General features: G+C 46.6%; 1 long non-coding RNA gene across 1 annotated transcript; it reads right to left on the bottom strand.

The window, feature by feature from the left end:
* Positions 1-1,477: 1,477 nt before the first annotated feature.
* Positions 1,478-5,692, bottom strand: LOC135283634 (uncharacterized). The gene is made up of 3 exons (XR_010349320.1): positions 5,621-5,692; positions 5,050-5,269; positions 1,478-3,269 (listed from the first exon to the last, which is right to left on the bottom strand). It is a non-coding gene; the product is annotated as an uncharacterized LOC135283634 (long non-coding RNA).

The raw sequence follows: 5,692 nt of genomic DNA, 5'->3' as shown, positions 1-5,692 counted from the left end.
CCATTGGACATGGTGTGGTGTGGAAACCCAGGGCACTGGGAATATTTCTCTGTTTGCTCTGGGGTGTCCTGACCTCCAGGGCAGCACTGACTTTGACCCTCATTCATGGAGAAAGTTTCCTAGACTTCAAGATAGACTGGAATCCACAAAAGTGTGAAATAGATTATAGAGAGTAGTGTAGGTGTATCACTTGGTGAAAAATTTAGGCTTTGGGATTTTTAGTATGTTGTGGATAGGAGCAAGATGGAGGGCACAGGGTGCTGTCCTGGGTTTCTTCTTCATGCCTCTTCTTTCTTCTTCTTCATGGGTTTGGGTGGCATTCTGTAATTGGTCAGAAAAGCCTTCATTGTGGGCTCTTTGGGATCAGTTATTGGGTTAAAAAGGGAAATAATCTAGGTGTCAGTTCTTAATTGGATAATTTAGTGTTAAAAGACCTTGTAACAAGGGATTGTTAGCCATTTTTGCAGTGCATTTCCAGTGCACTGAGCCTGGTATAGACAGCGTGCAAAACTCTGGATAAGATAACAATAAACAAGAACCTGAAGGCTGAAAAGATCCAGTGTGTCTCTCTTTCCTGACACAAAACTGCTCCAGGAGGGTCTCCCCTGACAGAAGAGCCCCTGGGAGGACCCAGCCTGAGGCTCAGAGATCAGGAAACTAACAGCTGGTACCCTGACCAGTTGGAGTGGTCATAACACCAGTGGAGAAGGTGTTATTGCCTGCAGAGCTTCATGGAAAAAGGCCTTAAGGCAACAGTGCTGTGCACATGATACAGACTGGAAACACACAGGGTGGAAAAATATTCCAAGAGTGGGTTCTCCCCACCATGGGAGTTCTCCAGACATGTCCTGCTGCCATTGCAAATCAAATATGGTTTTGTCCTGATCAGTTCTCTAGCAGGAAGTGGTGGGAAGACCAGAGCTTCTTGAATCAATTGGAGATTTTATTATTAAAATGAAATACTTCAGATACTGTGAAAAAAAAAATAATTTTTTTGATGCATTCTTTTCCTGAGCTTCCCAAGGCTGTTGCTAAGATAGGTAACTCTTAATACCTTTATGTTGTTTTAATTTATAGTTTCCAGACGAGATTCTTAGGCTTAGACTATGGGAACACAAATGTATATGTGATACAAAGCAAAGGCATAAGCGTCAGCAGTTAATGGGGTAAATTAACAGTTAATTGGACCACACATGTACAATTAGTTCCAGGTTCTAGGATGAAGGTAAAAAAAATACTTCTCTTCTAAAAGAAAAATTACAGTTATTAAAATAATCCCAACATGTTTTAACCTAACCCTGGGCTTCTCTGTTTCACTCACAAAGCCAAAGGCCAGAGACTGCATCTGACCAGGCTTCACCAGGGCTGGCACCAAGCTTGACCAGGCTTCACCAAGGATGGCACCAGGCTCATCAGGCTTCACCAGGGCTGGCACCAGGCTCCTGGGCAGCAGGGGCAGAGCTCTCTGTGAGCTGCTCCCACCACATCCCAGGTAAAGCTTTTGGGGTTTGACTCTGAGGCTCTGCTGGAAGGCTGTGACTGTGGACTGAAGCTCTGCTTGGGTGAATGGTGGGTGCTGATGGCCACATCCTGGAAGCCTGGGGAGCTCCAGACAGGGCAGTGACCTTTCCCTCGGGATCATCCTCCAGTCACACACAGAAACCCCTCCTGCCATGAGCTCAGCACCTCTCTCCTCATGGGAGGCCAGGTGCTTGCTGGTGCCATGGCTCCTGCTGGCCCCCAGCAGCCCTTCCCCAAGAGCATTGGCCAAACTGTGTTTGGTACTGGGGCTGTTTGGGCTGAGGCTGCAGAAAGGGATTTTGTGAATTTCCGTGAACTAAATTGCTTAACTGCAACACAGAGAGGGCCACTGCATTAAAATTATATCTCCATTTTAAAGGTCAGGAATGTGGCCTTTGCTGGAAGATCAATAGAAACACAGGAGGAGCATTTTCAGTTTTGAATCCTTCATTCATCATTATCTTCATTACTTGCCTTGCTTGTGGGGCTGCCCCAGCCACACAAGAGACACAGTCTGTCACTCATCTTGTGATAGATGAGCAATGCCATGGGTGACTCTCACAATTAAAAGGCAAATATCCTGTATGTATGTTAGGAGAAGTTTTATAGATTTATAGTTGTGTTTTTCCCCCCTTGTGCTGTTATCAGGGGTGCCCTGGGTTTGGGACATTTGGGAGGGTCACTCGTTCCCATGGCAGCACCTGAGCTCCAGTCAAGGTGTCAGGCAGTGATCTCAGCACTGGGCAGGGAAGGAGGAGGGGATGGACAGAACTTTGGGAGGGCCAAAGGGTTAAAAGGGGAAACCTCCATGGTGTGGGTGAGCACATGCTGGGGAAAATCCTCTGTTCCTGGCTCTGTAATATTTTCTCAATTCAGTCTTCTGTTGTATTTTTGATAAGGTTTTAATAAACCTTCTAAAGTTTTTGGAAGTAAGTAGAATTTCTTACAATCTTTTGTCTTTTCTGAGGTGCAATCCATCTGTGTTTCCCTGCAGCCTGGGCTGTGTGAAGAGTGGTCTGTGCCAGGAATGATCTCTCCAGGTGGAGGAGATCCCCTTCTCTCCCTGGCTGAGGAGGTGGTGCTGGGCAGGGGTGCAACCTGCACTTGCTGGGGTGTCATAGTTTGACATAGGAGGAATTGAGGGAAGTGAGGTAAAAGATTTTTGTGTATTTTCTATGTAATTTTGTGTAATTTTTGTGTAACCCAGTGCCCTGAGATATCCACTAAGGACAGACTTTTTGCCATAATGTGACAACACTATTGATATTAAAATAGAAAAATAGGAAAATATAAAATAGTAGAGCAGAGTGGAGGGAGGAAGTCAGGAGAGCTGGAGCCATGTAGTGACCCCAGGCTGGAAGCTCCTGCCTGCTGAGGTGTGAAACGCCACAGGGTTTTTGGAGGCACAGCTCAGGATGGATGGAGCTGGACAGCTCAGCTTTGCACAGAAAGCAAAGTGGCAACTGACAATTAAAAATGGTGCATGAAAGGTTTAAAAAAGGAATCAAACCAGTGATAGGGGCAACACCAAACTGGGTTAGGAAAATGCCTTATGGAGAGGGGACTTACTGAGGCTTGAAAGGCTGATGCTGTCCACCAGAGCAAATCCACCAGCTCCATTTGAGGGAAATTCATTTTACAGACAGGATGGTCCCTCCTTACCTAAAGTCCACACCTGTCCTAGTGCTGCTCACCTCAGGGAGAGCTGGGATGACACTTCCTCATAATCCAACTACCTTTAACAGCAGCTGAGAGAGAGGCCAGAGGTGTGTATTAAACTGTAGACAGTTTTTAGTACTTCATAAAATGCCTTTTCAGTGATAACTTAAATCAGAGTGAGAGAGAAATGGAGAGAATCCTGTGATTTTTTTCCCTCTTCCCATGCACCAAAGGCAGGCTCTGAGGGGACAGCCACTGCACCTCACCACTCATGGGTTAATTGAGTGCTGCTCTTTTAGGTCTCATTCATGCTGTATTTTTTCAGTAAACACACATCAACTCTGAAGATCTTAATTAGTCTTTGGAAAAACCCAATATGCTATAATTCTTCCACTGAGGTCTATATGGAAAACAAGGAACATATTTCAAATGCAATGGCAACAAACAAACAAGTGTGCACAGCCCCAGTCTATAGACCCAGTACACACACATGCACTTCCCTAATATGCTTGCTTAGGCTTTACAATCTGTTTATTAATTCGTGAGTAGACTTGATATGCCCTCTGGAAAAAATACTAAAATAATATCTCTCAATTGGCTTCACTGCTGCATGCCTCTAATTAAGTAATGTACACCTCCACTTGCTATTAAACAGTTCCATGATTTTTAACACCAGTGTTGTTTGGTGCCAGCTATAAAAATTTTTAACAGCTCTCCTGTTACCACTCTTCTCCTAAGTACATGAAAGTGGCTTTACATATTTGACCTTTCCCTTCCCTGCTCCCACATTTTAACCCTTCTTTCCCACTGCAGCAAGGAGCTGAAGCACTGGAGGTCTCACAGAGAAGAAGATGAAAGATGCTTGGCACAGAAATTTTCACCAGTATGCCTCTGAGGGCAGAGCACTCTGGGCTTCCCCTAAGACTGCCAGGGATGGTTTGAGGAGCAAAGTTCTGATTTTGTGAGTGAAACTCACCCATAGAAGTAAAGCTGATCCATAGCAAAGGCCAGGAGTGATGCTATGGCAGCAGATTCATGCCAGGAGCTGTCAGCCTGCATCCAAACTATCACTTGAACTCCAAATAATACAGAAACCCTTTAGCCACCCCACAGCCTAACACCCAGTAATCTCCAATAAGGCAAGAGCAAATCCAGGGGATTATTTTCCCTTTCAAGGTAAGCAGGTTAATGTACTCAGCTAGATTGGGCCACAAGGCTGCAGATCTGGGGATGGGCACACCCTGCAGTAAGGGGAGGCAGATGGGTCCATCCAAGAATCACTCATGCAAAGGGACCCTCTGGCCCAGTCCTGAACCAATGGCCAACCAAAAACTCATCTGCAGGAAAAGCTGCTGTGTCCTGACCAGCTTCTCGTGGTCAGTTAACCAAGGAGGAGGAAGGGGTAACAGCTCATTGTGGTTGGGGAAGCTGCAGGGACCTGCTCTGGGCCAGCATCCTTGTGTGTATTGTCCTCTCACAATTCATAGATAATGCAAATTCTGATTTTTAACCCTAACTTGAAGAAAGAAAAGCAGGGCTGTGTCCAGTCCACGGGGAATGCACAGGCAGATAATTTCTTCTGACCACTGAGACACTGAGTGCTGTTAGGAATTCTAGTCTGGATCCTTCTCAAAACCCCCAAATGTCTGATCTCTAAATCAGCCCGGTGTGATCCCAGTGAGCAGGTCAGAGCAGTGACTGCCCCGAGGAGGCTGCAGGACACCCTGCCCGTGCTGAGTGGGACAGGCTGCCAGGAGAGCAGCACCAAGGGCAAGGAGCTCCTCTGCTGCAGCCCCAGGGATAGCAGCCCTTCCAGGGCAGGAGCTGCACGTCTTCTGCAGCAGCTAATGGATCTGTGAGTGATCTTACCCGTCTGTGAAATCCTTTGTACCATCCTGGGAGCGTCACATTTTAACAATACAAGTGTGAAAAACCCTCCTTCTGTGCTCAGCAGTGAGGAAGTCTGTCCAGAGCTGAAAGTACTTGAAATCAGATCCTGAAAGCCTTTTGCCAGCAAACCAGCATCCATCCACCCCAAGGCAGTCCCTGGCTCTCTGGTCCAAAGGTGCAAATGGCTCATGGCAGCTCTCTGCAAAATTACGTGTCCTGGGAGTTATCAAGCCCTGACACACAGGATGTACACCAGATCCTGCCACAGACCTATGGAGTGGCTTTGTGGCCTTAAAACAATTTTTCCTGCATAGTTTTCACTTGCTAAGATAAGGGGAAGTTAGTGTGACAGCATCTGTCAGGGCACTGGCTGCTTTTGCTGCCTGCTGGCCTCAGGCAGGAGGGCTCACAGTGGGGAAGAGCCTGTCCTGGTACAGCCCTGCCTGTGCTGCTTCCCACCAAACGAGCTTCTGAACTGCACACAGGCTTGTGCTCTCATTGCATTACAAGAGTTCCACGCTGTTGTCCCCTTATCACAGAATTTTCATACCTTCTTAGTGTTTTCTCATGAGCAGATCCTCAGAGTACTGACTCTCCCTCCCTCACAAAGCAGCCAACAAAC

The sequence above is a fragment of the Passer domesticus genome, chromosome 19 (assembly GCF_036417665.1).
Source record: "Passer domesticus isolate bPasDom1 chromosome 19, bPasDom1.hap1, whole genome shotgun sequence".
In the NCBI taxonomy this organism is placed as follows: domain Eukaryota; kingdom Metazoa; phylum Chordata; class Aves; order Passeriformes; family Passeridae; genus Passer; species Passer domesticus.
Note: the sequence above shows the minus strand (reverse complement) of the source record. Positions and strands in the feature narration are given on the sequence as shown.